The following is a 17,749-nucleotide window of genomic DNA, read 5'->3' as shown; positions in this document are numbered from 1 at the left end:
TTGCTCACTTCCTCACTGGCATATGAGTCATGCCAAGGAATCTAGGGTTCTTGCTATGTATCACGCTGTCATTAACATAATAAGGCAGGGTGGTGTTCCGTGGGCCATCAATATGATCAGACTCCCTCCACTCTTTAGCTCCTGTGCCAGGTGGCTCAGGGACTGGTCTAAGAGGCTGCTGCTTCCCTGGGCCTCAGCTTGGCACAAGGCATGAGTCTTCTCTACTCCTTTCTCTCCAAACTTAAAGAAGGGTCAGTCAGGCTCAGCCCGAGGTGGGAGGGGTAAGTGTGGGTAAAGCAGATCAGAGGGTCTTTTATTGTCAGCTGTGGATGTAGGAAAAAACTGGTTCTGTGAGTGCACAGCTGACTCTTTCTGCCTTATACCCAGTCAAGTTGTTTTTCAATTTACTAGCCATAATTTGCTGCCATTGTTCATCTGGTTTTATGGTGACCCCCTTGTCCCAAAGCAGTTTGTGGGACATTGTCTGAGTTGACTGGAATAAGGGAAAGTCCCTCAGGGTGCAAGAGCAGAAATTCAATGAGTGCAGAGAAGGGTGGGAGTGGCAGGGAGCACATCAATTAACTCTTTGAAATATTATCCGTGCCCTCTCTTTCATTTCCACATCAACCTCCAGGGACTGCCCTCTTTCTCTTTCCTGTCTTCAGCCAAACTTGGTGAAATCTCTTCAGTTCCTCACCTGCCACTCATGCTTCAACGCACTCCAGTCTGACAGCCTCACAATCACTCTACCGAAAGTCTCCCTCAGATTCAACTACAACCTCTGTGTCTCCCAGGGAAGGTTTCAGTCCTTGTCTTAGCTGCCCTTTTTGCATCATTCGTCCAGTGCGTATTGGTGTTGGGTGGTCTCTGTTTGCCCCTCCAGATCCGTTCTTCATCCTTTCCACCCTGCACTGTGCCCAGGATGCTGGCTTCTAAGGATTCCACCAGCCAGGCTCCCAGACCTTCTGACATGGCTTGGTTTGGCCAATGAAAGTCCAGGCAGGAATTCAGAAGGAGGGAGAAGAGAAAGGTCCGGGTATATATTATATTCCCTGTCTTTTCCCCCACCAGGCTGCAGCTTGGCAATGGCTGGGCAGCTACCACCCTCCTGGGTCAGGTATGCACTCTGTCCCCATCCCCCTTCCAGTCTAGGAGTAGTCAGACCAACCTTCTACTGCTGTCCTGGGGTGCTGTATCATCCCTCATCGGTTTCCCTTAACCTTCCTCATCCCTTTACAAATAATCCTTCCCTTAAACCCCTTAATCATCTCTTTTTAATGTGCCAACACTATATTGATTTCCTCTTTCTTGCAACACACTCTTCACTTGGTTTCCCTGATGCCTCGCTCTACTGCTTTCTTCGCACCTTTCTGACCACCCTTCTGTCTCCTCGGCAGCCTCCTCCTATGTCATGAAACTATACACTTTGGAATTCCCAATGCCTCAGTCCTCAGCCCTCTTTTCTTCCTACAGTATTCCCTTCCAAGGCACTTTTCTAAACCCACGTCTTCAATAACTTCCTCTAGGTCAATGACTCATAAGGATGTATCTTCAATGTAGACCTGTCCTCTGAGCTCCAACACATATATTCCATACATCATACTTCCATTCACTAAATCATTGAATGTTTTTGAGAGTCTATTGTGTTCCAGGCACAAACTCCACTTGACCAAATTTAATCTATGATCTCTTGCCCACCCCACCCCAACTCTCTTTTTCTTCCAGTTGCTCTACTCTGGAGAAAGGTGACAACACCGTCCATCAATTCTCACAACTAGGAATCTGGGAGGCATCTGGGGCATTTCCATTTTTCTCATTCCTCATAAGTACCTTGTCATCAAACCCCATCAAATCATCTCCAAAACAGCTCCTGAATTTTACCAATTCTTTCCTTTAAGACCACCACCCCAGCCCAGGCCGTCAAGCTTTCAAACATGTACAGCGCTAATTGCAGAAGACTTCTCTCTTGTTCCCATCTCCAAAAAGGAGTGAACTTTCTACAACACAAATCCAATCATGCTACATCCAGCTGCTGCTTAGAATCCTCAAAGGCCTTCTGGCTTCTCTAAAAGTAAAGATTAAAACCTTGGCTTGGCTTACAAAGCCTTGCATGGCTCACCTCCTGCTACCTCTCCAGCCTCACCTCGAACCACACCTTTCCAGCACCCTCTTCTCTAGCTCCCCTGGCCTTCCTTCCATTCCTGGACTTGACATGCTTCCTCCTGCCTTGCTTAGAAGTCTCTCCCCACTCAACAGTAAACTCTTATTTACCTTTCATCTCTCAAATAAAATGTCACTTCCTCAGAGATGTCTTCCCTGGCCCCTCTTTCAAAATTAGATCACCCTCTTATCAACTCTCAAGGAGCAGGGCCCTCTTCCTCACAGCACTGATCCCAGTTATAATTTTATGTTTGTATGTGTGTTGTTTTGAATACTAGACTGTAACTATATGTGCAGGGAGGGGCAGCACGTGTGCTCTCCAAGATGACAGACACCAGTGCCTGGCACAGGGCTGGTGCTCAGTAAATAATTGCAAAATGAAAGGGTAAAGGAAGAAGATAGTTGACAATGAGGTATAGTAAGAATAAAATCGAGGCTTACATCAGTGTTGTTTCCCCCTTAATACAGTTCCTCAGAGGCTTTGGAGAAAGTTGGGTGGTTCAAAATATGCTGGTCCCAGGAAATAACCACTTCAAGCCCAAGGGATGACTCTGAGTGACGTTCCCACAGCTAACCCAATAGCCAGTCCCCAAATCCTCAAATATTTTGTCCTTTAATCTCCCAAAGATATACTATATTGGCAAGAAATGTATATTACTTAAGGATTTAATCCCCTCCCTCGATTTTATTTAATTAGAGCAATAAAACATAGCTTTACTCACTACAATTTAAATTAGAATTCCTTTAGAGCAAGATTTGAAGAAATGAAATTATCAAGCTATGATCAGACACTATTTCATGAATCCTTGACTACATAGTATCAATCACAACTTGGCCTCATTTATTTACCTTCAAGACTCAAACAAGCATTCCCTCAATGTCTTCATTTGCCCATGTGCATGAAGGACAACTGTGGCCAACTCCATCTCAGAGACCTTGGAAGCCAACCTCACGATGCTCTCTCACCTCTAATTTGACTTCCTTCTCACTTAATCAGATAAATAAAAGTTTCCTTCCTAGGAGTCCCAATTGTGAATGAGAACTAGCATTTATTGAGTACTGACTATGTTCCAGGCACTGTCCAGGGCACATTACACAGATTTTTCTCCATTAACCCTTCAAATAAGTTTTTAAGGTAGGTATGATTATCATCTCCATTTTCCAGATGGGGAAACTGAGGCACAGAAACTTACTGCTATAACTAGCCTAAAACCTTATTCCTGGGCCAAAAGTTAATCCCAGAAACCATTGCTCTGGAGTTTTTGCTCTTAACCATTAACTCTGAGTTCTTGTATCCTTCATGATGGAAAGATGGAGTTTTCCACTCTTTTGCTTTAACTGTAAGTTTTTTTTTTGAGACATTCCTGAGCTGTGTAGCAATGTCTCAGTAAATCCAGCCCATCAAGGGATGAATAATAGTAACGTACACAAAAACAGAGAAGTCGTGATGGACAAACTGCTGTTGAACATTTAATTGATGAAATATAAATTAAGACTAAACAACTGTGGGAACTAAGGTTGTATACCCTGATCAAGTGCAAACAAAGAAGGATAGATTTGGGAGGTGGAAGAGATGGTAGGAGGAAAAATAAGAAGGCTAATTTCCTCTACTTCTAGAACAATGTATCATTCAAGGCTATCTAAAATTTAAAGCATTTGTCCCAAGTTCAGGAATTTCTTCTGTATCATTTTGGTTTCTCTTTTCTTCTTGAAATTGAATTAAATTGTAGTGCAATATATATTTTCTTAAAATTAGTAGATAGCATTGCTTTATTTTTATACAATTATTTCTCATGCTCATTCTCTCTCTCTCACGCATGCACACACGTATGCACGCACAGAGAAGCATCCAAAAGGAGGTTTACCCATATCAACAATGGCTATTCTGAGTGGTAGAGTTTGGGAAGATTTTCCTCTAAAACCACAGTTCCATTATCACAGTTAATAAAATGAACAACACCTTAACATCATTTAAGACCCAATCCATTGGCAAATTTCTCCAACTCTCCCCAAAATGGTTTATTCAACCCTGGATCCAAATAAGGACTATACATTGCGTTTCATTGTTAGGTCTGCTAAGTCTCTTTTAATGTTTTCCTTAATAATTTGCTGAAGAGGCCAGGCCAGGGGTCTCCTTAGGATGCACTACCTTCTGGATTTTTGATAGCCCGTTCTATCATTTCACTTGTTGCCCTATTTCTTGTATTCTGGTACATTGGAAGTTATAACGAAAGGCTTGTTTAGATTCCAGCTAAAAGGTTTTGGCAAGAATATGTCAGAGCTGGTGTAGCCCTTCATCTGCCTCCCTGCAGAAAGCACGCACCACCTGCTTGTGCCTTATTAGTGCGGCCGAGACAGATCGCTGAGTTAAGGTGGAAATAACCCAATCCTTCCATTGTAAAGTTAGACTTTCCCTCTTGTGACGGGGAAGTAGTCTGTAGGGGATTTGGCACCAAAAAATTATCTCCTAATAGTTTTAGTATCCATCAATGATCCATGCCTGAATTGCTTATTTTATCAGGGTTGCAAAGTAGTGCTTTTCTATAAATTCATCTATTATTTATTAGCTGGTGTTTTACTGTAAAGGAGAACGTTCTTTCATCATTTGGGGCTGCCTGAAATTTGACTTCATCTGGAAAGGCAGGGAGAAGGCTTAATTCTTTCCTGTCAATTACAAAATTTACAAATAAGGAGCTGGCATAATATCCTTTTCTGATGGTGGCAAGTGATTTTGTGGGGCTTTCTCTCTTTTGAATATCATGATAACCTCATGGATTTTTATATATTCAACTTACAGTTATGTCTTATTTGATGCTTAAATTGCCCCAACTTTGACCAGAGAAAGGAAGCCCTTTAGGCTGACATAACCCCCATTTTCACATAACCCCGTTTTCCCTGGAAAGTTTCCTTGCTTTCTGGCTGGAGACACTTGGCTTGTAGGAGACTAAAGCTTCTTCATTCCCCCAGGTGTTGAGAGCAGAAATTTACTGCAACAGGTGTACTGGGTGAACACCCAGCCCAAACCTGGGTGCTGTGAAAGAACTAGAAGAACAATGTGTGGGTACCATCGTTAGCCACTAAAAAGCTTGTTCTCTTCCTGCCGAGATGACTGTGCGGGCGAGTGAGAGGAGAGCGTGTGTTCTAGGCCGTCAATTCGGGGCGGGGGTCCATGCATGCCCGGGAGGGTGGGGCAGCTCTGACGCTGGAGGGGCGCCTGGCTCCTGCCTCAGGGAGGCCCGGCCATGCCCACGTTAACCTGGCTCCCGGAGTGCCCGCCTCGAACCCCGCCACTGAAGCAGCACTCTTGACAGGTGCTGGGGTTTATTGGAGGGTTTGGCTCAGGGGGGAGGTCAGTGGGCATCTGGTGGGGGAAGGAGTGAGGAGGGAAGGGCGGGCACGCTGGGGGTCTCACAGGCTGGCAGAGGGAATGCGCTCAGCGGGCCGCTGGGCTCAGGTAATGGTTTGTACCACTCCTATCACACTCTCCTCCCACTGCACGGTCAGCTCCAAGCCACGACCTGCAGCCTGGACACATCATTAACTACATGGTACAAGTCAAAACCGAAAAAAAACCCACTAAAAGAAACCCTACACTAAGAATAATTACCAAGAGGAAAGATTGAGCTCCTTTTAGACAGAGGACCACACACTTGACATTGCAGAAGGCCCAAGATTTGATATGAAAAAAGAAAATACAACACAAAATAATTGGTTACTACCTTTGAGGAACTTCACCTTGTGCCCAGCAGTTGGTGAGGACTAGGGAAAGTTTGTCAAAGATGGTGTAGCAGAGTCACTTAATTATACAATTACACTCGCTTGTGTCATACTGGACGAGTTGTTTCACCCCCCTAAGAGTTTCCTTGTCTCCAAAGCGGGGCCGATTACGGTACCAAGCTCACGGGGTTGTTGTGAGGGCTAAATGAGATAATGCCTGGCAAGTGGCCAATCCCGGCCCAGGCACGACGTCGCAGCTCGGCAGGCGTTCGCTGCTGGTGTTTGTCCTGGCAGCAGGCGGTGCTGGATGTGGTGGAGCAGCTGGGTGAGCTGCTGCCGAGGCTTCAGGAAGTCAGGGCTGGGCAACGGCCTCTCGAGTTGGAGATGATGCTGCGCGTAGCAGGTTTGTTTTAGTGGTGGGGAGAGAAGATGCTTTGGGTCATGACAGTGAAAGAAAAATGGAAATGGGGGCAATTAGCACACTCACCTGGGAGGTTTAGATTTCGGTCGGTGGCTAGAAGGGGCAGCAAGAATAGGGGGTTTTTCTGTTGTTTAAATAGAGGAGTTGTAAGTAACTATTTGAAGGAAGAATCCAGCACAGAAGGACAAAATGGAAATATGTAGAGACAGGCAACAAAGGGAGGTGCCATTGGTGCCCAACTCAGAGCCATTGTCCTTCCTACTGTTTATCCCTGGGCCCAGAGAAAGAGGGAGTAGACTTTCCTACTGACCTGCTTTCACGTTCTTCCTTTAAAATCCAGCAAGGCAATCCAACAAAGCCTCACGCCCTGCCTCGGCACTTAGAGGCCCTGGTAGCTACTTAGATTCCCTGAAACTGTTTCCCCCGGACAGTGAGGATAACATGGCCAACCTTGCAGGGTTGCCCTGAAAATTAGAGTTCATGGTTATAAAACACCTGGGACTTAGTAGGTGAACAGCGAATGGTAGTTACTGTATTATTGGTAGATCATAATTACCCTGCAGCTGCCTCTTGTATAAGGAATTTTCTTAAAAATGATGTACTGTCATTAAACATATATTTGAGGAAGCGGATGTGGCTCAAGCAGTTGGGTGCCCACCTACCCCATGGGAGGTCCCAGGTTCCGTTGCCGGTGCCACCTAAAAAAATGAAGTTGAGTCGACACAGAGTGCACACAATGAACAGACGCAGAGAGCAGACAGTGAGCCCAAACAACGGGGTGGAGGTGGGGGAATAAATAAGTAAATAAATAAATCTTTAAAAAATTCTCTTTATAAAAAAACATATATTTGAAAAGTTATGCGAGGAGTCTTGCAAGGGATAAGTTGTCCTGTAAATACGAGATACCCCATGCCTGGATTAAGGGGCCTTGAACCTGAGCTGGTGCCAGGGGGTCGTGCTCAGTCATCCTGCCGTACAGCTGGCACCTTCAAAGCAAGGGGGCTGGAAACGGGGACAGGTGCTTCACAGTAGTAGACGATCAACAGAACTGGGCATCTACTTAATTGAAGGTTTTGATGAAGAGATCAGAGCTTCCTAATTTAATAATTCGATAACCCTTGTCATTTCCACGTTTTTCAAACATTGCTCTGTTACACACGAACCTGATATTTGTCTAATAGGTGTCGTCCGTGGGCCATCATTTGATCTGTCTTTGAGGATTTAGGATCCTACACTGCCACAGGGTGGTCAGTATAACCATTCACAAATAGTACAGTTTTGTGGGAGGAAATTAAGAGGATGAAGGCATTCGACTGACTTGGAATGGACCCCAGGACATAACCTCTTTATAAAGACTCATTTTCACGTTATTTCTTCTAAAAACAGGGGTGGGGGTGGGGAGGAATTCTGCCTCTCAGTGGCTGGGTTCTGGTTAATCTCATTGTCCGAGTAGAGAGGGCCTTCTGAGCAGTGCTTGCTTCTCTTGGGCCCGATGATTCCAGGAAGCCCGTGCTGTTTTCAGCCAGGACCTGAGCTCGGGGCAGCCCCGTTTGCTGCCACTCACGGCTTTCTTCCCTAACTCATCATCGTGTTCCATCATGTCTCATTATGGAACACACATTGTTGCGATGAGGGAAATTAAAACATCAGCACAGCATTCCTGTTTACATATCTAATTATGCGGCAGTTTTATTGTTTGTGAGATGTTTTGCCATTTTTACAAACCTGTATTGAGAGGAACTTATTTGCATTTCAAAATAGAATTTCACCAGGGTAGAATCCATACCAAGAAGGCAGAATCCAAGATGATTTTTGATAGTGACAGCTCTACAATAACGGCACTTCTTACTGAAAAAGTTTTTTTAACAAATCAATTTTATTGATACATATTAATAAAGCATAAATCCATGCAAAGTGTACAATCAATGGTTTTCAGTATAGTCATATAGTTGTACCTTCATTATTTCAATCATTATTAGAGCATTTTCATTATTCCAATAATAATAATAATAATAAACAGGAAAGACAGACAACAGAAAAGAAACTCATCTCCTCTCAATCTCTCTATGTGTCCCTTGTTGTACATAGCTATTATTCTGTTTCTATCTCTCTAGTTTATTTGTATTTATATTTTGTAGAAACAATCTCATATAGGCAATATTAGCCATATTGGTATTTCACATGAGATTTCTCGAAGTTATACAGTCCCATGTCACATTTTTTTTGCTTTCCTTCTAGTAATATACATGACCTTAGACTTTCCCTTTCAACCAGTCATACCCTTACAATAGCTCTGCTAGTTACAAACACTGTGATGTACTTTCATCATTTCTATTTCTATTCATCACTTACAAACAACCTTTTTACCAATTTTGTACAGATTAACCCTCAGCTTTTCATTCTCTACCTTCATTCTATTTTCTGGTGACCTTTATTCTAATTAACTCTAAGAGATTACATAATATATTTCGTTCATAATAGTGCAATCATATAGCATTTGTCTTTTTGTGTCTGACTTGCTTCACTCAACTTAATGTCCTCCAGGTTCATCCATGTTGTCACGACATTTCCTGTTACAGCTGTATAATATTCCATCGTGTGTATACATCACAATTTGTTTATCTAGTCATTGGGTGATGGACACCTGGGTCATTTCCATCTTCTGGCAGTCGTGAATAATAATGCTGCTATGACCATCAATGTGCAGATGGCTGTCTGTGTTATAACTCTCAGCTCTTCTGGATATATATCTAGTAATGGTATTGCCAGGTCTCATGGCAAATCTATATTCACCTTCCCTAGGAACTGCCCAACAGGGCTCCACAGTGGATGTACCATTGTGCATTCCCACCGATAGTGAATAAGTGTTCCTATCTCTCCACATCCTCTTGCAGTTTTCCAACTTTTAAAATATTCTAAAAGATGTGAAATGATATCTCATTGTGGTTTTTATTTGCATTTCCCTAATTGCTAGTGATGTTGAACTTTTTTTTCATGTGATTTTTTTGCTATTTGTATTTCTTCTTTGGACAATCGTCAAGTCTTTAACCCATTTTTAATTGGGTCATTTGTCTTTTTATTGTTGAGTTGTAGCATCTCTTTAACTATCACAGATATTAAACCCTTATCAGATACATGATTTCCAAATACTTTTCCTATTGAGTCAGCTATCTTTTTACTCTTTTCACAAAGTCCTTTGAGGTGTAAAAGTGTTTAATTTTGAGGAAGTCCTATTTATCTATTTTTTCTTTTGTTGCTCTTGCTCTGGGTGTAAGATTTAAGACACTGCTCCCTACCACAAGATCCTGAAGATGGTTTCCTACATTTTCTTATATGAGTTTTATGGTTGTTACTTTTATATTTAGGTCCTTGATCCATTTTGAGCTAATTTTTGTATAAGGTGTGAGATAGGGGTCTCTTTCTTTCTTTTGGATACAGAGGTCCAGTTCTCCCAGCAACATCTGTTGAATGGACTTGGACAGTTTTTTTTAAATGAATGGCAGTATGTCTGAATGTACTCAAGTTTCTTCTTCCTGAGGGACATTAACAGACATTCTAGTCTTTAGCTGAATCATATAGGAAGGAGGTTCACCAAAGAGCAAGTTAATAAGAAAATAATTTTATCACAAGACAATTAATTTTTATTATTACCCTATATTGGCTAAACTATATAATTTCTGTGTTGATTTTAACATTTCCCTCCAAATACAGGGTCTGTAGGTTGTACCTTTAGGTTTTTAGCATCACTAAAGCTCTGTCTTCTATCCCCAAACTCTAAATCTATATTGTACCTAGAAACCTTTATTTTCACACAGTTCACAAGGGTGTTGATGAGTTTCTGCAGGGAAAATATTTCTCTTATTTAAAAAGTCGAATCACAGAGCCCATTCTGTCTGGAGACCACAAGTCCAGTAGAGAGTCATTTTTTACAAGGGTAAATCAAGTCACAAGGATGCCAGGGCACTCATGTATGTATGGTGCTGCCACTTTTTGCTACTATTGTCTTACTGGCAAATTCTACTTTTAAACCTGATATATTAATAAATGCATCTTGTACACTTAGTTTCCCAACAATTCTCACCCAGCAGGTTTCCACGTTTTATTGAAGTTCTCAGGGACATGATAAATAGGCACTACAAACAGTCTACCCAAAACCCTCTTGACATCTTAGATCATCTGGGAGCCCCATCAGCCTAGAAGTAAAAGAGTAGTAGGATGACAAAGACTCATTTGTGCCTGCAGTTGGAAAAATGCAACTCTGCTTTGGAATGAGCAGGCAGCACTCAAAGTGCCCACAAGATGACAGTATTGCCCCGGGATTCTAGAGCATATTGGTGAGTATTGGGCTGCTCATTGCCCAAAGGGGCATTTTAAATACTGGTGAAAAGTCAAAGGACACTAAGCAAGGAAGTGGAAAAGATTGCCCAGGGCACGTAGAAAGCTTGGGAAGAAGAAATTTGGATCACCTACCAATCCAAGGACCATGTTTTCAGAAATACCATAGTTGTATAGATTCAGTTGCTCTCTTGAGAAAGAAGCATGTGAAATTTGGGGGCCATTTTGATTTTGAAGGAAGTTTTCTCAGGGCTTATTCTCATATCATTTTCCAAGAAAGCAAACTGGATCAAGGATTTATTTTAGGAAGACTATTTCAGGGCAAACTCATATATAATGCATCCTCTCTGAACTAAAAGACTTAATCATGAGATGACAATAATTTTTCACGATGAGCATAAATTAAAAATAGACTTGCAACTCCTACCATCTGGTTTATTGGACTTACCCTGGCCAGCTAACAGGGAGGTGAAGAAGGTCAACCACCACACCAGGGAGCCAAGAGTGCCTACAACTGTAAGCAGGAGAATTGCATCCATCATCCATGTGGAATCTAAGCCCCCTCTTGATATAGAGGTGGAGTGGACATAGCCATCCCAAGGTCCACAGGATGGAGGAATAGAGTATGGATTGGAGTGGACTTACTTGTGTTCTGCTGTGGAACTATTGTGATTAGATGGAAGAAATTGTAGCACTGATGTGGAGAAAGTAGCCATGGTGGCTGCTGAGGGCAGGGAGAGGGAAGAAGAGATGTAATGTGGGGGCATTTTCAGGATTTGGAGTTGTCCTGGGTGGTGCTGCAGGGATAGATGCTAGACATTGTGTGTCCTGCCATGGCCCATGGGGTGGATTGGGGGAGAGTGTAGACTATAATGTAGACCACTGTCCATGTGGTGCAGCAGTGCTCCAAAATGTATTCACCAGGTGCAGTGGGTGTGCCACGATGATGGAAGAGGTTGTTGATGTGGGAGGAGTGGGGTGAGGGGGGTGGGGGGTACATGGGGACCTCATATTTTTTTAATGTAACATTTAAAACAAAATAAAGAAGAAAAAAGAGAAATGCAAATAAAAAATATACATATCTCTTATCAAGATGGATTAATTTTTCTTTTTTCCTTAACTGCATAATTTGGTGCATTAATAGATGTTAAAGTCAGTTATTTACACCATCCTATTACTACCTTTCTTACTCCGTTGGATGATTACAGTATTGGTGCATGCTAGTTTCTTTTTTTTTTTTTTTTTCCATTCTAATTATATCTGTGCTGGCAGTAGGGGCCTGGATGTAGGGCTCCAGCTCCTGGGAGGCTTGGGGGTATCTAGGTAGGTTGTGTGCATGTGTGAAAATTGTTTAAAGGGCAAAGGTTGTCATCAGAGACTTAATCCCTGCTTCCCTCGTCCTCCAGCCTTCCTACCCCTGGGCAGCTCCAGGGCTTAGGGACTCATCAAAAGGCAGGTGGTTTTCAGGAACCCTAAGTCAGACCACGCTGATCATACGCCCCACGAGAACACTGCCTTTAGCACAGGAAGTCAGCCTTTCAGGTCCTTCTGTCCAACAGGATGGGTTGCCAGGGAAAATCGGCCACTGTACTCCTTTGACAGGGGCTCTGAGCCTTGGGACGACCTGAGCGCCGTCAGCTCAACGAAGGTAACAGCGTAGACCCTAGGATTGGAACTCTGAAAAGGTTGAAAGTAAAAACAGCAAAGCACTTTTAAAAAATTGTATTATGTGCATGCCAGGGCCAGGACAGCCGGCCCTGCGGGGGACGTCTGCGGGCCCGGCCGCACCCCTGGCACCTCCAAGGTAGAGGAAGAGGATGGGGCTGGGACCTGCTGCCTCCACCGTGCGCCTTCACCGGGGAGCCAGGGTCGTCGCCGGGAACGGTGGCCACCGGGAGACTGCAGTCCCCGAGGCCAGCCTCCAGCTGTCCTGCCCATCTGTGCTCCTCCTAGCAGTGGCAGTTCCGAGGGGGACGAGTGAGGAAGAGGAAAGCGCGGAGGCCGGGCCGCCCCGCTCCAGCCTGCCGGAAGCAGGGCAGGCCTCCGAGCGCACGCGCGCCCTGGAAGGTCACGGATTGCCACCGTGTCCCCTCCATTCAAGAGGAGAGTGTGGGCGCTGGTGGGCGGGAAGCTGGACAGGTGCCAGGAGAGGAAGGGCCCACCCCCCTCCTCCTCCACTAGGCCCGGGGCTTCCCTCTCCTGGGGGAGGGGGGGTGACACCACCGGACTGTGTCCTGACCCTCCCTCCGCCTGTGCCAGGAGGTCAGTAACCAGAGCTCAGGACTACACACTTTAAACAGTTTTTACCTTTTTGGATAAAGGTTGAACTAAAGTGCTGTGGGACTTTTTGCAATATATATATATTGCAATATATATGTATATATATATTATATACATATATTATATATATATATATAATATATATATCTATATTACAAAAAAGTAATTGGGCCAAACTAAATGTAAAATAAGAGCACTCATTACTGGCATAAATTGGAATCATCTTTTCAAAAAATAACCAAAACCAAAATGAGAAGGGCCATAAACCGTTTCTAGATTTGATCTAGTAACAACACTGAGAATTACTTTTAAAGGAAGAATCCAATAGGAAAAAAAAGTCAGTTCTAAAAATATTCTTTGTGGCAGGACTTGTAATTCTGAAAAATTTTAAAACAGCCGATGTCATGACATAATAGTGCTTCAATAAATTAAGGCACAGCAGGCTACTCGATGGAGCACGAAGCTGCCATTAAAAATAAGTAGAAACACCATGAAATTACCTTTTTAAAGATGCTAATTTCCTGAAGTATAGTGAGAAATAATGACTTGCAATGGGACAAGGAGCACAGTCCTGTGCTGCTAGGCGGGGTTGTTTATTGTCACAATGGGCCTTGCTCCGGGCCGTGTCCAGCGCCCAGTTGGTCCAGGCGGCAGCGCGGAGCCTCAGGGTGTGCACGCGCCTCTGGAGCGAGCCCCGCAATCCGCAGCTCTCCGCCCCGTCAGTACACTTTTGCTTTGCTGCAGAAGTGTACTTGGTGGTAGGATGTCCCAGATGGGGGACTTTGCTTCCTAGTACCTGGGGTAGGGTCTCACTTAGGCCACATATCCGGAAACAGATACGGCGACTGTCTCAACGGTGACGGCCTCAAGCCACTTTCCTGGCCGCCACCGGAACTGATCTGAGTTACTGGAACAAACGACACTATAAAAGAGCAAAGGAACATCGACTCTTTCCCTTTCTACGAAGTGTCGTCCACTCTGCAAATTGTCAACTTTGGGCACTAATTAGGGTCCCCCAGACTGACTACCCACCTCCCAGCACCTAACTGACGTCTTATTTCCTGCCCCTTGCTATTTACACAGACTTGCAAAGGCGTTTTCACGTTCGGCTAAGCCAAACACAATTAATGAGGCAAATTGGTTGAAATGTATAATGTACATCACATCACACATTCCAAAGACAAATATTAATGATTTATGGATAGGGTTATAGGCTCTTTGGGAGTGTTTTTTTTTTTGCTTGTTTGTTTTTTCTGTCTGTTTTTCTCTGCAAGAGTCCAAATAATTGATAGTTAATTGTATATTGATTTTTGTGCAGATACAGTATAATATAAGCCAATAAATTTCTAGGTTCCTAGCTGCACAGCCGTCAGAATCAAAGCAGCCGGACAGGGAGCAGTTCCCCTGACTCAGCAGCTCCTTTCAATATCAGTTTTTCACCTTGAGATACAAAATGACTCCCACAACTTAGCCAGCTAATGGTCCTGCTGTTTCTATGGCCACACCATTGGGTGAACAGTTAACATGAAGAAAATCCAAGTCCACTGAATTGTTGTCTATAAATGTCAGCGAGAGAATCCTTAATTATTTTGTGAATTATTTCCTATGTAAGTTATGATAAATATTATAAATTATATGGAAAAGATTCTATCTTTGTAACCCATTGGAATGAAAATGGGGCTGCTGGTGAGTAAATAAAAGAATTTAAAATGCCATCTAACTTTATTAGGGGCCTTTTTTTCTTCCTACTTTTAACATGACAGATACTTCAATTTTGAATTGTCCTTTAGATGCTGGCCACACTTAAGCCTTGTCAAATTTTGAGGTCTGAGTAAAACAATGTTACAGGTATAGCGAGGGGCAGGGTTCGGGGGTAGGGGTCAGGAGACGCTGACCAGAGGTTGGATTGTCGCTGAGCTAGAAGAGTCACCTTAGTGGCACAATGACTAGTGCCATGTTGCTCCAGAGAGGGTCAGACCTCAAAACAGCAACTTCCCAGAGTGGCAGGTGGTATCTAGAGGGTAAGGGCATTAAACTCAAACACAAAGCCAGAGAGGCATCCTTTCCCAGATGAACATTCTTTTCCTTTTATTGCAATGGTTTTTCACATGAATGGGCTATCATTCATGCTCCTGCGGCCACAATACTTTCCATCTTATATTGCACAGATGGTGAATGAATTGGAACTCAAGCCTTCAAAAGTTTAAAGAGCTGTCACGGAGGAGCTGCATGCATCAGTAAATCCCCCCTGTGCTCTTGTCTGGTCCCAGCCCAAGAATGTCGCTATCCCCAGGAAGGCACCAGAGGATTCTAAAGTCTGAGTTCTTACTAGTAAACTCAGGACATAAAGGTCATATGTATTTTTTTAAAAAAAAGTGAATTCATCACAGTAAAAAAATTAAAATAAAAAAAAATACCAGCACCACTCAGAAATCAGAGGGATGGTGTGTCCTCCTGTGCCAGCCAGATGATTTCCTACCAGTCTGGGCATAACCTGCACTCCCAGTCTCTGAGGACATGTATTCCAGGCCTCTTTGCCAGCTCTCCCATGTTGATCAATAGGGAGAATCTTGTTTTAGCATTTTGTTCAAAGAGACAAATAAATGCAGGGGCCCATTCTACATTCTCACATTTTTTTTTCCCTTTTTTAGATATTGCTTTTGGAGTGGATGGATAGTAAGAGACGTGGCTGATCACCCTCTATTTAAATTAGGAGTATGTTTTTAATTTTTTAAAAAATGAGAGAGATCATTAAGAACAACATACCAAACCCACGTTTTAGCAGCCAATTTCATGAACCCAACATTTTGTTGTATGTTTTTTAAGAAATAAAAGATTTAAAGGAAACATAAAATACTCTATTCTCCTCTGCCTGGTCCTGTTCTGCCTTCCCTAAACTCCCCCCTAAATAAAATCACTGCCAGAAACTTGGTATGCATGTGGTTGATGTTTCTACCCTTTACCACATACATAAATGTATCCCCAGATAATGAATTTTGTGGAGGTTTTATAAAATCATTTTGCTGCGTGCTCTCATATGTTATGCAATGTTCTCCAACTTGAATGCTTTCTCGGCATTGTTTTTGAGCCATAGCCGTGTACCTATGGATCTGGTTAGTTTAACATTGTTGTGCAATGTCCTCCCTATGGAATATGGCCTGAGGTACCCATTTCCCTGTTCCTGGACAGTGGCCCCTCTCTATGCTAAAATGGGCATCCTTGTTCCTATTTCCATTGCAGCTACACAGGGTTGGCTACATAATGTGCAGGCCAGTGCAGAAGGAAAATATAGGGCTGGTCTCTTGTTAAAAGCATTTGGGTAAAAAGGACTGGGAAAAGTACTAAATTTAAAGCATTTTCCTTTCTTCCACAGACTCTCTCTTGACTTGTGGCATTTTAAATTTGCCATCCTAATTTCATTCTAAGAAAAATTAAAAATTCAATTTATTATCATGAATTTCACTTTTTATCCTTATATTGAGCAATGCCAATTTTAAACGCGAAAATAAGCACATTTGACTTGTGTGCAGAATTACTGACATGATATAATGCATATTTCCTAGCTCATATATGCATATGTATTTCATTCTTACCAGAAAGGTGGAAACACTGTATAAAACTCACCCAATGGTTTTATTTTCTGCTTTTTAAAAGGACATGTAAAGTGGTTTTATTCTTCCCCAAAATGACAGAACTTTTTAGCATCATTGATTGGGATATCATTAAAATAATTTCTGTGTAATAGGAAACGGAAATGGCTCATACCATCTGTACTTTAGAAAACTTGACTTTTTGATTCATGCACCTTTTACCAACATTCTAAGGTCTTTACCTGTAGCTTACCGATGTAGGGAAGGACTAGAAGGAACTTGGAGTTGCCCCGTCTTCTCTTTCCCTTCTCCGTCATCATTTTCAGCGTTAGGGGTTGGCTCGTAGGGAGAAGGGACTGGAGTAAGAAAGGAGATGATAGGACTCCTGGGGATTCAGGTTTCTTAGGCTGCCACTGCCTTCCTTCTGCCTTTGAAGCAAGTTCTGGTTCAAATGGAAGGTGTGGCCTCCGGGGCTTTCAGCTCCCTGCCTAATTGGGTAACACACTTCCCAGGTCTTTGCTTTGAGTATCACTAACTCTCGGGCTTTGTGGGCCCCTGGGAATTCTGTGCTCTGGGGCACCCCGAATGCTACATGCAAATGGGGCAGCTAGGAATGCATGCTCTCATATCGTGCCTAGCAACTCTGCTCACACGCATGTTCCTTGCCCCGTCAAACTTTATTTACAAAACACGAGTTCAAAGACAAAGTGATGAAGAATTCCAAGATGGCAAAGGCGGAGCGTTCCCTCAAGCCCTGGGAGGCTGTGCACCTGCAGGAGCATGGCTGGAAGTGAGGTCCTGAGCGGTTACAGGCATTGCCACTTTGAACCTGAGAGTACCGAAGTGTGGTTTCCATAAAGGCTGTACAAATTTACACTGATACCAGTAACGCGTGAAAGTTTCCATTGGCTTGTATTCTCACTCACTACTTAATATTGACATGTTCTATTACTTAATTTTTGCTAATTGTGTTCTTTGTTGTTATTTCTCTGCTTACTGGCAGGGGTGAATGTTTTTTCATCGGTTTGTTTACTCTGGGGTATGGGTTTCTCTTCTATGAATGTCTGGTTTTATGATCTTTGCCTGTGAATCTACTAGATGGTCTTGGAGTATTGATTTGTAGGATTTTTAAGAATTTAATTAATTTATTTTTAATGTTCTCAACACTAATCTTGACTGTTATATGTCTTTCCAATATCTCCTGTCAGGTTTCTCCTCATCTTTTAACTTTTAAACAGGATCTTTT

Source organism: Dasypus novemcinctus, chromosome 4 (assembly GCF_030445035.2).
Source record: "Dasypus novemcinctus isolate mDasNov1 chromosome 4, mDasNov1.1.hap2, whole genome shotgun sequence".
NCBI classification, from domain to species: Eukaryota; Metazoa; Chordata; class Mammalia; order Cingulata; family Dasypodidae; genus Dasypus; species Dasypus novemcinctus.
The sequence above is the reverse complement of the archived record's forward strand: the minus strand, read 5'-3'. Positions refer to the sequence as shown.